An 18,471-nucleotide genomic window follows, 5' to 3' on the forward strand; every position below is an offset into this window, starting at 1 on the left:
AGCCATAATCCTCCTAGGTACACAACTCCAGTGACCTGGGAATCTCACTTCCATCCCCCACAGCAGCCACAGCAAGACCTGCCCAAGGACAGTATGAGCTCAGACACTCCTACCCCCACCCCCACCTGATGATCCTTCCCTATCCACCGTGGTAGCAGAAGACAAAGGGCATTTAAGGAAAACAGCACCTCCTGGCAGGAGGCCAACCAGCACAAAAATAGAGCATTAAACCACCAAAGCTAAGGACCCTCATGGAGTCCATTGTATCCTCTGCAACCTCCACCAGAACAGGCACTAGTATCCATGGCTGAGACCCCCATTGATGGTTCACATCACAGGACTCTTTGTAGACAACCCCCAGTACCAGCCCAGAGCTGGGTAGACTTGCTGGGTGGCTAGACCCAGAAGAGAGATAACAATCACTGGAGTTCAGCTCACAGGAGGCCACATCCACAGAAAAAGGGGGAGACTACTACATCAAGGGAACACCCCATGGGACAAAAAAAGTCTGAACAACAGTCTTCAGCCCTAGACCTTCCTTCTGACAGAGTCTACTCAAATGAGAAGGAACCAGAAAACCAACCCTGGTAATATGACAAAATAAGGCTCTTCAACACCCCCCAGAAATCACACTAGTTCACCAGCAATGGACCCAAACCAAGAGAAAATCCTTGATTTACCTGAAAAAGAATTCAGGAGGTTAGTTATTAAGCTAATCAGGGAGACACCAGAGAAAGACAAAGCCCAATGTGAGGAAATCCTAAAAATGATACAAGAAGTGAAGGGAAAAATATTCAAGGAAATAGATAGCTTAAAGAAAAAACAATCAAAAAGTAAGGAAATTTTGGACACACTTTTAGAATGTGAAATGCTCTGGAAAGTCTCAGCAATAGAATTGAACAAGTAGGAGAAAGAAATTCAGAGCTTGAAGACAAGGTCTTCGAATTAACCCAATCCAACAAAGACAAAGAAAAAAGAATAAGAAAATATGAACAAAACCTCCAAGAAGTCTGGGATTATGTTAAATGACCAAACCTAAGAATAATTGGTGTTCCAGAGGAAGAAGACAAGTCTAAAACCTTGGAAAACATATTTGGGGGAATAATCAAGGAAAACTTCACTGGCCTGGCTAGAGACCTAGACATGCAAATACAAGAAGCACAAAAAAAACCCAGGAAATTCATAGCAGAAAGATCTTCACCAAGGCACATTGTCATCAGGTTACCCAAAGTTAAGATGAAGGAGAGAACCTTAAGAGATGTGAGACAGAAGCACCAGGTAGCGCCCATAAAGGAAAACCTATCAGGTTAACAGCAGATTTCTCAGCAGAAAGCCTACAAGCTAGAAGGGATTGGGGCCCTATCTTCAGTCTCGTCAGACAAAACAATTACCAGCCAAGAATTTTGTATCCAGCAAAACTAAGCATCATATATGAAAGAAAGATACAGTCACTTTCAGACAAACAAATGCTGAGAGAATTTGCCATTACCAAACCTCCACTACAAGAACTGCTAAAAGAAACTCTAAATCTTGAAACAAATCCTGAAAACACATCAAAAGGGAACCTTTTTAAAGCATACATCACATAGGACCTATAAAACAAAAATACAAGTTAAAAAACAAAAGCAAAACAAAACAACAACAACAACAAAAACAAATTACACAGTCAAAAACAGCAAGATGAATGCAATGGTCCCTCACATTTCAATACTAACATTGAATGTAAATACCAAAATGCTCCACTTAAAAGATACAGAACCATAGAATGGATAAGAACTCACCAACCAACTATCTACTGCCTTCAGGAGACTCACTTAACACACAAGGACTCACATAAACTTAAAGTACAGGCATGGAAAAAGGCATTTAATGCAAATGGATACCGAAAGCGAGCAGGGGTAGCTATTCTTACATCAGACAAAACAAACTTTAAAGCAACAGCGGTTAAAAGAGACAAAGAGGGGCATTATACAATGGTAAAAGGCCTTGTCCAACAGGAAAATATCACAATCATAAACATATATGCACCTAACACTGGAGCTCCCGAATTTATAAAACAACTACTAATAGAGCAAGAAATGAGATAGACAGCAACACAATAATAGTAGGGGACTTTAATACTCCACTGACAGCACTAGACAGGTCATTAAGAGAGAAAGGCAACAAAGAAACAATGGATTTAAACTATACCTTAGAACAAAACATACACAGAACATTTCATCCAACAACAGCATAATACACATTCTATTCAACAGCGCATGAAACTTTCTCCAAGATAGACCATGTGATAGGCCATAAAATGAGCCTCAATAAATTTAAGAAAATTGAAATTATATCAAGCACTCTCTCAGACTACAGTGGAAAAAACCTGGAAATCAACCCCAAAAGGAACCTTCAAAACCATGCCAATATATGGAAATTAAATAACCTGCTCCTCAATGAGCATTGGGACAAAAACGAAATCAAGATGGAAATTAAAAAATTCTTCAAACTGAATGACAATAATGACACAACCTATCAAAACCTCTGGGATACAGCTAAGGTGGTGCTAAGAGGAAAGTTCATAGCCCTAAATGCCTATATCAAAAAGTCTAAAAGAGCACAGACAATCTAAAGTCACACCTCAAGTAAATAGAGAAACTAGAACAAACCAAACCCAAACCCAACAGAAGAAAGGAAATAACCAAGATCAGAGCAGAACTAAATAAAATTTGAACAAAAAAAGTACAAAAGATAAATGAAACAGAAACCTGGTTCTTTGAAAAGATAAATAAAATTGATAGACCATTAATAAGATTAACGAAGGAAAGAAGAGATAAAATCCATATAACCTAAGAAATGAAACAGGAGCTATTACAGATGACACCACTGAAATACAAAAGATCATTCAAGGCTACTATGAACATCTTTATGCACATAAACTAGAAAACCTAGAAGAGATGGATAACTTCCTGGAAAAATACAACCCTCCTAGCTTAAATCAGGAAGAATTAGATACCCTGAACAGATCAATAACAAGCAGTGAGATTGAAATGGTAATTTAAAAATTACCAACAAAAAAGGTCCAGGAGCAGAAGGATTCACAGCAGAATTCTACCAAACATTCAAAGAAGAATTGGTACCAATCTTTTTGACACTATTCCACAAGATAGAGAAAGAAGGAACCCTTCCTAATTCATTCTATGAAGCCAGCATCACCCTAATACCAAAACCAGGAAAGGACACAACCAAGAAAGGAAACTACAGACCAATATCCTTGATGAACATCGATGCTAAAATACTAGCTAACTGAATCCAACAACATATCAAAAAGATAATTTACCATGATCAAGTGGGTTTCATACCAGGGATGCAGGGATGGTTTAACATATGCAAGTCAATAAATGTAATACAGCACATGAACAGAATTAAAAACAAAAATCACATGATCATATCAATCGATGCAGAAAAAGCATTCAACAAAATCCAGCATCCCTTTATGATTAAAACTCTCAGCAAAATCAGCATACAAGGGACATACCTTAATGTAATAAAAGCCATCTATGACAAACCCACAGCCAACATAATACTGAACGCAGAAAAGTTGAAAGCATTCCCTCTGAGAATGGGAAAAGACAAGGATGCCCACTCTCACCACTCTTCTTTACAGTGCTGGAAGTCCTAGCCAGACCAATCAGACCAGAGAAAGAAATAAAGGGCATCCAAATAGGCAAAAAGGAAGTCAAGCTGTCACTGTTTGTGGATGATATGATTGTTTACCTTAAAAACCCTAAGGATTCCTCCAGAAAGCTCCTAGAACTGATAAAAGAATCCAGCAAAGTTTCCAGATACAAGATTAATGTACACAAATCAGTAGCTCTTCTATACACCAACAGCAACCAAGTGGAGAATCAAATCAAGAACTCAATCCCTTTTACAGTAGCTGCAAAAATAAATAAATAAATAAAATACTTCAGAATATACCTAACAAAGGAATCGAAAGACCTCTATTAGGAAAACTACAAAACACTGCTGAAAGAAATCATAGACGACACAAACAAATGGAAACATATCCCATGCTCATGGATGGGTAGAATCAATATTGAGAAAATGACCATACTGCCAAAAGCAATCTACAAATTCAACGCAATCCCCATCAAAATACCACCATCATTCTTCACAGGGTTAGAAAAAAACAATTCTAAAATTCGTATGGAACCAAAAAAGAGCCTGCATAACCAAAGCAAGACTAAGTAAAAAGAACAAATCTGGCGGCATCACATTACCTGATTTCAAGCTATACTACAAAGCCATAGTCACCAAAACAGCATGGTACTGTTATAAAAATAGGCAAATAGATCAATGGAACAGAATAGAGAACCCAGAAATAAACCCAAATACTTACAGCCAACTGATCTTCAACAAAGCAAACAAAATCATAAAGTGGGGAAAGGGCACCCTTTTCCACAAATGGTGCTGGGATAATTGGCTAGCCACATGTAGGAGACCAAAACTGGATCCTCATCTCTCACCTTTTACAAAAAATCAACTCAAGACAAATTAAGGACTTAAATCTAACAGCTGAAACTATAAAAATTCTAGAAGATAACACTGGAAAAACCTTTCTAGACATTGGCTTAGGTAAGGATTTCATGACCAAGAACCCAAAAGCAAATGCAATAAAAACAAAGATAAATAGCTGGGAACTAATTAAACTAAAGATCTTTTGCATGGCAAAAGGAACAGTCAGCAGAGTAAACAGACAACCCACGGTGTGGGAGAAAATCTTCACAATCTATACATCCAACAAAGAACTAATATCTGGAATCTACAAGGAACTCAAACAAATCAGTAAGAAAAACCAAACAATCCCATCAAAAAGTGGGCTAAGGATATGAATAGACAATTCTCAAAAGAAGATCTACAAATGGCCAACAAATATATGAAGAAATGTTCAACATCACTAATTATCAGGGAAATGCAAATCAAAACCACAATGTGATATCACCTTACTCCTGCAAGAATGGCCATAACAATCCCCTGACAACCCACCACACAAAAAAAATTAGATGTTGGTGTGGATGCAGTGAAAAGGGAACACTTCTACACTGCTGGTGGGAATGTAAACTAGTACAGCTGCTATGGAAAACAGTGTGGAGATTCCTTAAGTAGAACTACCATTTGATCCAACAATCCCACTACGAGGTATCTACCCAGAGGAAAAGAAGTCATTATTCAAAAAAGATACTCGCACACACACGTTTATAGCAGCACAATTTACCATTGCAAAATTGTGGAACCAACCCAAATGCCCATCAATCAATGAGTGGATAAAGAAACTGTGATATATATATATATATATATATATTTGGTATATGTGTGTGTGTGTATGTGTGTGTGTGTATATATATATACACCAAATATATACCACATAATACCATATTACCAAACTGTGATATATATCACAGTTTATTATATATAATATATATACCAAATAACACCATATTACCAAACTGTGACATATACATATCACAGTTTATTATATATAATCACAGTTTATATATCAAATAATACCATATTACCAAACTGTGATATATATATATCACAGTTTATTATATATATGTCACAGTTTATTTTTTATATACATATGATGGAATACTATGCAGCCATAAAAAGAAATGAATTGACAGCATTTGCAGTGACCTGGATGAGACGGGAGACTATTATGCTAAGTGAAGTAACTCAGGAATGGAAAACCAAACATCATATGTTCTCACTGCTTTGTGGGAGCTAAGCTATGAGGATGCAAAGGCATAAGAATGATACAATGGACTTTGGAGACTTGAGGGGAAGAGTGGGAGGGGGCGGGGGATAAAAGACTACAAATATGGTGCAGTGTACACTGCTCGGGTGATGGGTGCACCAAAATCTCACAAATCACCACCAAAGAACTTATGTAATCAATACCACCTGTGCCCCAATAACTTATGGAAAGGTAAAAATATAAAGAACTCTTGCTAAACTATGACAAGAAACATCAGAAACCTGGCTGTATTTATTACCTGTAACCTTATTAAGAGTTCAAGTGACCCCAAAGGGAAATCTGCAGCTCAGCCCTTTTAAAATAATGTATGAAAGGCCTTTCTTAACTACAGACTTCCTAATAAACATAAATACTTTCAAGCTACAAAATTATGTAATCAACTTAGGATAAGTGCAAAAAGCACTCCTTAAATATGGAAATCAAAGACTCCCTTCCCTCACTAAGAAAGAGAGTTTTGTTACAACCAGCCAGGAGATTGGGTCCTATTGAAAACATGAAAGAAAAGATCCCCAGCAGATCAACTTTCCCCAAAATGTAAGGGACCTTATCAAGTTATCCTAAGTACCCCAACTGCAGTTAAACTTCTGAAAATAAACAGCTGGGTCCACCTATCTCAAATTAAACCCGTCTCTTATAAAAAGTCCCACAGGCTGACGGAACACGAAAGACTAATCATGTTTATTCCTGTAAGCCAATCAGTGACCTCCAACTCCTGTTCAAAAAAAATACAAGAGATGGGTAACATAAAGAAATGGACTGGCATTCTACTTTTGGGTATAAGTTGGAATCACGCAGAGAGTATCTTATTTACTGAGTGGGCACAGCCTTTGGCCTCTCTACAAAATCAAACTGTCGGGTATGTGGAAAATTGCTCCTTTCCTCCACTTCCTGGTGGCCCTGGCATATTCAACTGGCCAACCTAAGTTTATGGGGATTTTATTATGATTGGAAAACTAAACATTATAAACACAGCCCCTCTTTTCCCATGTATCATAGCCACATGGGCCTTAGCCCCTTCCCCTCCTATGAAGAAACAAAACAGCATCTTTTTAATCTAATTAAAAAACAGCTAAACTCCATCCCAACTTTAGGTTATGCTATATATAATGAACTTGGGCAAATGACAGCTGTTCGAGGGCAGTTATCAGGCAAAGCCCCTCTATGTTTTAAAAGGCACAACAGTTACCACTAAACTGGAACCATAATATGGATGGCTCTCATCTCAACAATATAATCAGACCCTTCGTTTAACAGACCAAATGTGGATGGGATGGCAAGATAATTTACCAAAAATAAGTGCCTACCCTTCTCCTTGGGATGGTTATGGGCTTGCAGAACTCATGGCTGGCCATACTTACCTTATAACCGGACTAAAAGGGGTACATGTGGTCATCCTTACCTCCGGAGATCTATCCTCACCAAATTGGACCCTCTCCCATCTAACTGGGAAATTGTGAAAGCTCACCACAGGCAACAAAATGGTTCTATTCAATGGCTGTATTTTCCCCACAGGTAGCTACAATCAGTATCGAGTTACAAGTTGAAGCCTTGTTCCTGAAGCACACGGCTGCAGTTTTCAATAATACACCCCAGGCCCTTACCCTCCTGAGGAAACTTCTCCGATTAGGCAGGTAGTCTTACAAAACTATATGGCTTTGGACATTTTAACAGCAGCCCAAGGGGGGGACTTGTGCTTTAATCAAAACCGAATGTTGTGTGTATGTTCCAGACTATTCACATAATATTACCCAGACTATAAAAGCTTTAGACGGCCGGGCGCAGCGGCTCGACTGTAATCCCAGCACTTTGGGAGGCCGAGGCGGGTGGATCACGAGGTCAGGAGATTGAGACCATCCTGGCTAACATGGTGAAACCCCGTCTCTACTGAAAATACAAAAAATTAGCTGAGTGTGGTGGCAGGCGCCTGTAGTCCAGCTACTTGGGAGGCTGAGGAAGGAGAATGGCGTGAACCTGGGAGGCGGAGCTTGCAGTGAGCAGAGATCGCGCCACTGAACTCCAGTCTCAGTGACAGAGGGAGACTCCATCTCAAGAAAAAAAAAAAAAAAGCTTTAGACACTCATATCTCTGCCATTAATGCGCTATCAGTCAACCGTTTATCAGGTTGGTTCCAACAACTGCCCAGTTCTTGGGCCAGGACCCAGGCTGAATAGGGGTGATGATATTCCTGCCCATTTAGTTTACTTGGAATAATTTTACTTACTTTGCTTTGCTGTTGTGGAATATATTGCGGTTGTACTCTTTGTGTAGAAATGCAAGACAAGCTCACTCAATGCTTTCTTAAACTGAACACTTATTTATCTTCCAGACATCACCTTTTGTCGGAACTTGGGAGTTATAAACAACCTTAACCATACCAACGCTCTCTAACTGAGCTTCTCCCTACCCTGAATGCAAGAGACCCTAATTTAGGCAGGAATATCATCACCCCTATTCAGCCTGAAAAAGTTACAGAAGACAGATCTTCGTCCCTCTGCAACCCCCAGGATTAAGGGTCCTTTTGTAAAGGGAGAGGGGAGATATGTCAGAGGGATTCAAACCAGAGGAACTCCATTTCGAGTGAGGGCTAGGAAAATGAGGCTGAGACTTGCTGGACTACGTTCCCAAAAGGTTAGACATTCCTAACCTCTAGATGTTTACAGTTAAGGGAACAAATTAATAATGTTTACTAAACAGACCAGACTTGGGAGTGTCCAGATATCTAGAGAACAAAGGCATTCCTAATTTTGCTTTAAAAATAGTATTAATTCTTGCAACATATACTAGTTAAAAAAATTAATCCTTTATCACAAACCCTTGTAGCAGAGCACATCTCCCGAGAATCTTTTTAATCATATATATAGGATAAAATATATATTTTTAATGTATATATTTATATATAAAATATATAAAATATGTGTATATATATAAAATATATACAATGCTTGTGTGTGTGTATATATATATATAATATAATATATTATATATACGCACACACACACCCACACACGAGCATTGTACCTACAGTGGACGCATTCCTCCTCCTTCAGGAACACCCTGCTCTTTCTATGGAGTAGCTGTGCTTTCACTACTTTACTTTCTTAATAACTTAATAAAGTTGCTTTTACTTGGCACTGTAGCGACTCACCGTAAATTCTTTCTTGCTTAAGATCCAAGAACCGTCTCTTGGGGTCTGGATTGGGACCCCTTTCCTGTAACGGCACCATTAGCTCTTTTTTTTTTTTGAAACTGAGTCTTGCTCTGTCGGCCAGGCTGGAGTGCAGTGGCGCAGTCTCAGCTCACTGCAAACTCCACCTCCAGAGTTCAAGCGATTCTCGTGCCTCAGCCTCCTGAGTAGCTGGGATCACAGGTGCCTGCCATCACACCTGGCTAATTTTTATATTTTTATTAGAGACAGGGTTTCACCATGTTGGCCAGGCTAGTCTCGAACTCCTGAACTCAAGTGATCCACCCGCCTCGGCCTCCCAAAGTGATGGGATTTCAGGCGTGAGCCACACCATTAGCTCCTCAAACAATTCAAATAAAATTTATTTTCTAGTTCCTTATTGGATACAGTGTATATTTACTCAATAAAAAGTATCAATCTCAATTTAGGCTATTTTCCTGATGGTGAAAGATATTTAGTTTGGGGCCAGGCATGGTAGCTCACGCCTGTAATCCCAGCACTTTGGGAGGCCGAGGCAGATAGATCACAAGGTCAGGAGTTCAAGACCAGCCTGGCCAACATGGTGAAACCCTGTCTCTACTAAAAAAATACAAAAATTAGCCGGGTGTGATGGCAGGCACCTGTAATCCCCGCTACTTGGGAGGCTGAGGCAGGAGAATCACTTGAACCCGGGTGGCAGAGGTTGCAGTGGCCAAGATCCCTCCACTGCACTCCAGCCTGGGCAACAGAGTGAGACTCCGTCTCAAAAAAAAAAAAAAAAAGATATTTAGTTTGGCAAGATTCCAAAACTTTCTCTCTTGGTGACACTCTGAGGGGAGTCACAAAGCCATCTACCTAGGAGATATAACTGTCCCCCAAATAATGTAAATAAAAATGCTGTCTTTAGGAGTCCGAGGTGGGCGGATCACCTGATGTCAGGAGTTCGAGACCAGCCTGGCCAACATGGTGAAACCCCGTCTCTACTAAAAATATAAAAATTAGCTGGGCATGATGGTGGGTGCCTGTAATCCAAGCTACCTGGGAGGCTGAGGCAGGAGAATTGCTTGAACTCAGGAGACGGAGTTTGCAGTGAACTGACATGGTGCCACTGCACTCCAGCCTGGGCGACAGAGTGAGAGTCTGTCTCAAAAAAAAAAATGCTCTTACGTGTACCATATTTTGCATTTTATACACTGCTTTCACATAGAATATCTACTCTGATATTCTTAAATATCTGCTGTGAGGTAGCATGAGTCCTATTTCATGGATGAAGTAACTAGGGTTCAGAGATATAAAGCCACTCAAGTCAGTGCAGCTAGTGGGAAACAGAGCCTGAGGTTGGAAAACAAGTCCATCTGTCCCCCACACCCATGCTGCCTTTTGAATAGTTACAGCTACCAAACAAGAAAGGAAATAGAATGTCAGGTACCTTTCTGCGTCCTGGTCTGTGCTCTGCTGATTGTTCTCAAAGGTGTTGAAGCTGCTCATGTCCACATAGCCATCATTTTAGTTTGCTGTGGACAGGGCTCTGCTCTGATCTTCAAACAGCTTCCTGAACACACCAGCCCTGCAGGCCTCCGGGGCAGAATCTGGATATTCTCATAGTCCGAGTTCATGGTTGGAATGTTCTCATAGTCTGAATGGTCAACGCTGGGGAAGGAGATAGATAGTGGCTTGGCCAGTGGCAAGGGCAGAAAGGGCGGCCGGGTGCGGTCTTCGAAAGACTCCACTCTGGACACCATTCTGCTGAAGGGGACACCTTTCCTCTTGCCATCTCTATAAAAGATGAGGGATGAGGGCTATTCAGAAGCCTGGAGCTTCCCAGTTCAAGACTTAAGCTGAGGGGAGTTACTGAGGCTTCTCTGGTCCACTTCCAGAATCCTGGAAGGCCTGTGGCAGCTGGATTCTGAAGAGGGACCTGGATGAAGACATCTTCACTGCAATTTACTCTCCGTCTTCTTTTTTTTTTTTTGAGATGGAGTCTCACTCTTATTGCCCAGGCTGGAGTGCAGTGGCACAATCTCGGCTCACTGCAACCTCTGCCTCCCAGCTTCAGGCAATTCTCCTGTTTCAGCCTCCCGAGTAGCTGGGATTACAGGTGCACACCACCATGCCTGGCTAATTTTTGTACTTTTAGTAGAGACAGGGTTTCACCATGTTGACCAGGCTGCTCTCGAACTCCTGACCCTAGGCGATCTGCCCGCCTCAGCTTCCCAAAGTGCTGGGATGACAGGCATGAGCCACCACACCTGGCCTCTCCATCTTCTTAAACATCAGTGCCAGGAACCGCTTAAAGGGTGACTTCTTGTGCTTGTCTGGGGAGTCGCTCTCGATCAGGAGTGAGGGAGAGCTCTTTGTGATGGGCTTCTTGGTGATGCAGGCCAGGTCGAAAGGAGGTGGGATGTCTACCATGGAAGAAGGCATGGAGGTGCCGCTGGACAGAAGGTGGTTTCTCTGGGAGAAACTCCCAGAGGAGCCAATCACACATGACAGAGAGAGATTGTCCTCTTTCCTCTTTATCCTGTGGTCATCTAACCCCGACCGTTCTGGCTCCCAGTACACAGAGACGGGAACAGGAATCTCTTGGCCTTCCATGGAGAACGACTGAGGGTATAAAGTGAAGGCCCTGGGCCCTGCTGGCTTCCACGGGCTTCCCTTCAGTGACAAAAGCTCTTTCCTGCCTCCTTTGTGGCACCTCCGATGACAGGGGCTGAGGAACCTGCCTCAGATCTGGTTTCTTTGGGGGCAGTTTCTGGGATGGTTTCTGGCCACCTTCCCAGAGTGGCCCTTGTGCCAATGTTCTTCCTGTCCACGGAGACCAGGCTGCCCTCTCCCTCACAGTTCACTTCTTCTTTTGAGCCATAACCACCCAGGGCATCCAATGCAGCCTGCCCTCCTTCTCCAGGGGCTGTCAGACCGGCAGGCCCATTCCCATCACATAGGGGTTGGCCAGTGTGTCATAAACGACCTCCTCCTCCTCTTCCCCCTCCTCCTCCCGGGAGGCTACTCCCATCACATAGAGGCTGGCCAGCGTGTCATCCATGGCCTCCTCCTCCTCCTCCCCTCCTCTTCCTGGCAGGCCCACTCCCATCACATAGGGGTTGGCCAGCATGTCATCCACAATGACCTCCTCCTTCTCCTCCTCCTCCCCCCCCTCCTCCTCCTCCTTCGGCAGGACCACCACATCAGGGACTGTGGGACCCTCCGCCGCTCCATCTTGCAGGGATCCACGCTGGCCACACAAAGCCTCAACCACGAGGTCCTCCTCTGCACATAGCCCCAGCTTTGGTGCCTGCTCTGAGTCTAAGATTTTCACTGACTCAGAAAGAGGAGAACAGCTCTTGCTGCAAAAAGAGGTGCCCTTGGTTGGGAAGAACTCGTAGGGGCTTCCTGTGAGGGAAGTCACAAAGTTGTCCACGCAGTTGTTCTGGAAAAGGACGATCTGGCAGCTCTCCTCGGCAGGCTCATCCTGTGTGCGGTCCTCCAGGGTGGCAGCTGCCACTTTCTGGTTGCTTTTCTCCTCATGGTCAGGTAGTTCACTGAGGTCGACCTGTTCCCCAACTATGAGGCCTGTGGCCTCTTCACATCCCTCCTCAAGAACCTCAGGGCTGTCCGTGGCCGTCTCTGCCTCCTGGACTCCGGCCGGCTCCTCCTTCTCAGGGGACTCCTCACTGGCATCCTCAGCATCCTGTCCCATGTCCTCGGTGGGCCTGTCAGGATCCAAACCCTCATGTGCCCCCGCTGGGTCTGTGCTGGCACAGCCTTCCTCATCATCCTCCTCTGCCTCCCTGGGGGTGTCGGGGGGCTTGTGGTCCTCTCCATGGATGTGAGGCAGGAGGAAGTCGTTCTGGAAGACCCCCTCCCCAGCCCAAGGCCTGCTGTTCTCCAGGCTGCACTCCCTGTGTGGCTGCACCAGCTTCTCTTCCTCCTCACTTCTGGACACCTGCTCCTGTGTCCCTGGCTCATCTGCAGCCCTCTCCTTGGTCCTCAGGAGTGAGGTCTGTGCCTTCTTCACCCTCCCTGCTCAGCAATACTGCAGCTGGGGCAGCAGTCGCCGCCGAGTCCTCACCAGCTCCTGTCCTCTCCAGGCCACTTGCCTCGCCTCCCTCCTCACGCTCCTCTTCCTCTTCTGCAGAGGCCTCGGGAGACACCAGGGCTGCGTTCCCTGCACTGCCCCCATCCTTCGGTTCGTCCTCCCTCGGCGGAGCCCTGGGGACCACCATGTAATCCTCATCAGTCTCTGACCCAGTAGCACTTTGGGATGGACTGGGGCCCCTCATCAAGCCCCCTGTCTACACAGAGCAGCCGCCCATTGCTGCATTTGTTCAAGCTGTCATTCAGGTACACACTGGCTCTCCACTCGTTTGGGAAAGTCAGCCTGGGCTTGGGGGCAATGGGGGGCTTCGGGCTTCCGAATATGAAGTTTGGAGTGTGAAGACTCTCGGGCCTGGTTGAGGAAGGGAATTTGGGCGCTGCCACTGGCGTCAGTGGATTGGTAGTCTTTGGCTTGGGAGCAACAGGTGGTTTTGGCGAATCTAGAGGACAAAAATAAAGAAAAGGAGAAAAAGCACGATTGACTTTATTTCCATTCAGAGTCTCCTACACACCACTTGCAGGGGACGCTGTAGATGGTTCCGTCCGCCCATGTGAAGCCCACCTCCTGTGCTTTGTGTTGGGCTTATGCCCTCCACCAGAATCTTGAAAACCCCTTGATTTTCCACTAAAGATTCATTCTGTAAACAAAGTGAACAGACCTTCCTTCTACACGCAGCCCAACTAACGAAAATCAACCAAATGAAATCCTGTGCTCCTCAAATGAAGTGTCCAGGTCAGTGCATTCATTCATCCAACAGCTACTGATAAACACTTTCTATGACCCAGCAACCATGGGAAAAGGCTGAACTTGCCGTCACCCTCCCTGCTGCCCTCATGGAGCTTACATCCCCCCTTCTACAGCTACTCCATTGGGTACTTACTAGCTACACACACAGCACTGCAAACGGCAGGGTCTCCTAGAATCAAGAGAAGACAGCCTCTGCTGAGAACTCACCGTTGAGTTAGAATAACTGGAGGGTAGAGCCAGGGACCCTTGGAGTACTATGACTGAATAGCTGCCATCTCATCCCTTCACGAATGACACACCAAAGGTTTGAAACAGTGATGTGTGCTTCTGCTGGGGGTCATGTCTGGAATCTGCATGCTTCAGGACTGTGTCCAGCCAAGCCTCAGTCAGGTGGGGCCTCTGAGAAGGGAGCGAGGCCTGTCTGTGACGTCTGGGAGTGGAGGGCAAGGGTTTGGGGACCCGACCAAGTCGCTTTTGCGAAAGGAACGTCTTTCTCCGTTGTGGAAGGGACCCTCATTCTGGGGACTCCCGTGAGAGTGCGATACGGGCTCACACGGCCAGGGCGCGGCCTCGCCAAGGCTGAGGCGGGTCCCTGAGGCGGGGCGATTTGGACGGTGGGGGGGGGACCCCGATTCTCGGCGAGGGGACCCCGGAGCCGCGCATGCTTCGGCCAAGGCCGAGCAGCACGGGAAGGTCGGGGAATCCTGGGAAGCTCGTCCCAGGCGCCCCGGGAGCTCCAACTTCCAGAGCCCGGGCGGGGTCCCTGGCGCGCTTGCGTCGGCGCAGCCGGAGGTCGCGTGGGCGGCGGCCGGGGCATCGCGTGGCTTCGCGTCCGCTCCGGTCTCAGGGCTCCGCGCCGGAACTCTGTGCTCTGGCCGCCGCGCCTTCGCCTGCGCCTCTGCCTGCGCCGCAGCTGCACCTCCGTTCCCTCCCAGACGTTTCCTCCGCTCCCCAAGAGGAAGAATTTTGTTTTTGTTTTCCTGCTGGGTCAGGGATCCAGGGAGGCGAGGGTCGGGGCGTCCCTGCGCACATTTAAAGGGGCCGTGGCCACGGGCACCGCAGGAGGCTCGTGAGGTTTGAGGGACCAGAACTCAGCGAGTTGAGCTTCTGGGATGTTCCTGGCTCCTTCACCCAGCGGACCATCTATCCCTTTAACTCTGGACATTCGTTCAGTGCCGCGCCAGCCTCTGCGCTGAGCACAGACCAAGACAGCCCCAAATTCTTGCCCTCATGGAGCTTAGACGGGAGGAAGTCGCCGGAGACACCATTTCAAAGCGAGGGAGGGAAACCAGGGCAATGGAGCTGAGCGGTGGCTCTCAGAGGGCGCCACGCATTCTTGGGGCCCTCCCCAGCCTCACTGAATCAGAAACCCCGTGTTTTTATCAAACCTTCCGGTTTGAGAACCACTGGAGTAGAGAATGGGTGGTCAAGGAAGGCCTCCCTGAGGAGGTGACATTGGTAAGGGAGACCCAGTTAATGAGGAGCCTTTCCTTATCCACTCAGCACACACCGCGTAGCCCCTCACAGGTACCTGCCTGGCGCTCGGCGACATAGATGACTCAGACCAAGCCTCCACCTCCCAGGAATCCCCAGTCTGCTTGTCCACACAGACACAGGCAGATAGTTCTGCTACCCCGAGGCTCGTGCTGGGATGGGAACGCACAGGCGCCTGTGGGAACTCAGAGGAGGACCCCGGTGCGGAGGGTTCAACCAGAGGAGAGGCCTTCCCAGTAGGAGGAATTGCTGGGGCAAAGACTTCACCGAGGTGGGAGAAGGTCTGGCCTGCTGGAGGAGTGTCCAGGGCTTTGGCTTGGTAGAGGTGGTGCTGGAGGCAGATCTGATTTCTCCAGCTGTAAAATTAGGCACTGAATTTGATCCTTTCAAAGTCCTTTCCATTTCTAAGCCACCACAGATTCCTTAATCCTCCAGCCTTTTGTGGAGAAATACTTGTGACTCGAGTAGAAAATCTGTGGCTGAATTTGGTGTTACTTAGGCTCTTGATACATTTTATGGGTCCATGCATGGAGGTGTGGCAGGGATGGAGATGGAGGTGATGGTGGAGGTGGCAGAGGTGGCAGAGGTGGCGAAGGTGGCAGTAGCAGAAACAGAGATGGTGGAGGTGGTGTTGGAGGTAAAGGAGGCAGAGGTGGTAGTACAAACTAGTGATGGTGGAGAGGAGGTCGAGGTGGTGGTGGTGGAGGTCGAAAGGGTAATTGATGTAGTTGTGAAAATCGTGGTGCAGCTGGAGGACATAATATATTTGGTGGAAGAATTGGAAGTGGTGGAATTGATAGATGATGTAGACATGGTGGAACTGGAAGAGGTGAAGGAGATGGTGGACATGGAACAGGTGATGGAGTGGATTGAGTTTATGGAGGTGGTATAGATGACAGAGCCAAGGGAGGTGATGGAGGTGGTGGAGATGGTGGAGTTGAGGGAGGTTGAGGGAGGTGGTGGAGGTGATAGAGGCAGTCGAGTGATGGAGGTGGGACAAGTGATGGAGTGGATTAAGTTGATGGAGGTAGTATAGGTGATGGAGTCAAGGGAAGTGGTGGAAAGGATTGACTTGATGGAGGTAGTGTAGGTAATGGAGTCAAGGGAAGTGATGGAGGTCATGGAGCAGGTATATCTGTGTTTAAATGTGGGTACAGATGAATGAGTAGATAAATTGCTTCAATGTTTGATGGAAAAAGAAAGTATGTTTGTAAAACTTGAGCTTGTTTCTGAGATTAGCAATAAAAGCAAAAAACCCTAGAACCCCCAGGGTGGGAGCAGATGAGGGAGGCTCAGATAATTCAATTCACCACCAGTGTTACTCTGCTGTCGACCCATGCAAAGGAGAAGGGAGGACAAGAGGGACAAGGCTTTGCTAAGTCCTTTCCACTACTGTTGAATTTGGGCTTTGATGCTAAGCAAAGTCACTTAAAAAGATCATAGCACCAAGGCCAGTTGGGAAAATCACAGGTCTGAGCTTGTGTAGCTGAAGCCATACAATAGTGTGGAGTGATGGGCTATGAAGTTGAAATGCTTATTCCTTTGTTTGCTGTTCCTAATGAGAAAATGGATAGGAAAGATTGTTGGCTTTACAAACACCCACTGCCAATACTGGTGGTTGTATTTATGGGACTGAGCCACAGCCACTCACTGAATTCAGGGGGAGTAACTGTAAGTACCCACAAAAGACATGATGTGTGGGGGTGATGACCATCATCGCTACTTTCTTGAGCCTTTAACATATGTATTCATCCCAAGAATTCTATAAAGGAGTTATTATATACCCATTTCATAGATGGAAAAACCTGAGGCCCAGAGAGGGGAAGTGACTTGCCCTTACAGCCCAGCCAGGACTCGCATCCCATTTACCCATTTACTGCTCTGTGAATGCTTGCAGTCCATGGCTTTGCCTTTTGGGGGCAAGAGCCTCTCTGCACTTTTCTGAAGGAGCCTGGAAGGTGGAGGACAGGAACCTCTAAGGCAGACGCCAGCAGTGTTGACATCTGAGCAGACTTTCCCTCTCTCCCCCTTTCTTTCTGCTCTTTCCATCCTGCCCTGTATCTACTTTGGACGATCAGAAGGCCAGCAGCTGCCAGCAACCTTGCGGTGAAAACCCAGCAGGAGTGTTGGAAGTGGGGGTCAAGGGACCATCGCCATCCAAGGACCAGCCAGGTGTCCACCTCAGAGCCTGCTGGGTATGTGACAGAGCTGTGCCCATGCCCAGCTTTGATCCCAGAGGTTAGGATCAAAGGAACCTGGACATCCAGTGCATCAGCCAGGTGAGGAGGCAGGTAGTGGTGCTAATAACAGGAAGTCATAGCAATGACAGTAATAAATGCTGACAGTGGATGCCTGCAGAGCACCTGTTCTGTGCTCCATCCTTTCCATACATCTCATGACATATGGAGGCTGGGCAGGGCCAGCTCAGAGTTTTTATCACTGGGTGGGATTTTTATCACTGGGTGGGATTCAAGGTCTGTGGAGGAAGTGGCCACTGTCTTCTTCCAGGCAGCCATTTTTTTCCTCGCCCTGGCTTGTTTGGCTTTTTCCCAAGGCTGCATTTCAAAACAGCCCCTCCTGGCTGGTGGGGTGTGGGTACAGCTGTCACACACCCAGCAGCAGAGGCAGCTGGCCCTAGGCTTCCTGCCCCTCTCTGGGCACATGGATTAGAGGAAAACCCCTCAAGTCTTCTTCAAAATAGGGAACTGCTCTCCCTGCTTCCTGAAGGACAAGAACTGTCCCCATGGCAACCATGGGATGAAGAGGCCACATTAACCCTTCTGAGGGCAGGCCTGGTTGAGAGCCTCTTCACCAACCCCTCCTGGGTGTGGCACTATACAGGCAACAAGGGAAGTCACATCTCCCAAAGGACATTCCCCAGTATCACCACCATTCCAAGAGAAAGGCAAGGCTGAGATGTTATACGCATTGGATGAAGGGCAACGTTGAGGTGAACTCAGAGGGGTGGACAGTACAAGGACTTTGGATTTTATTCTCATAACAATGCAGAGCTGTAGAGGAGATAAAGCAGGTGAGGGACAGATTCTTTTTTAAAAAAATTAATTTATTTTTAAATTACACTTTAAGTTCTGGGGTACGTGTGCAGAATGTGCAGGTTTATTACATAGGTACACATGTGCCATACTGGTTTGCTGCACCCATGAACCC

General features: G+C 45.9%; 1 pseudogene; it reads right to left on the bottom strand.

Annotated features, from left to right (window-relative positions):
* Window positions 1-9,821: 9,821 nt before the first annotated feature.
* Window positions 9,822-14,626, bottom strand: LOC115832090 (annotated as a pseudogene).
* Between the last annotated feature and the right edge of the window lie 3,845 nt (window positions 14,627-18,471).

This window comes from Nomascus leucogenys, chromosome 21, assembly GCF_006542625.1.
Source record: "Nomascus leucogenys isolate Asia chromosome 21, Asia_NLE_v1, whole genome shotgun sequence".
Classification (NCBI taxonomy): domain Eukaryota; kingdom Metazoa; phylum Chordata; class Mammalia; order Primates; family Hylobatidae; genus Nomascus; species Nomascus leucogenys.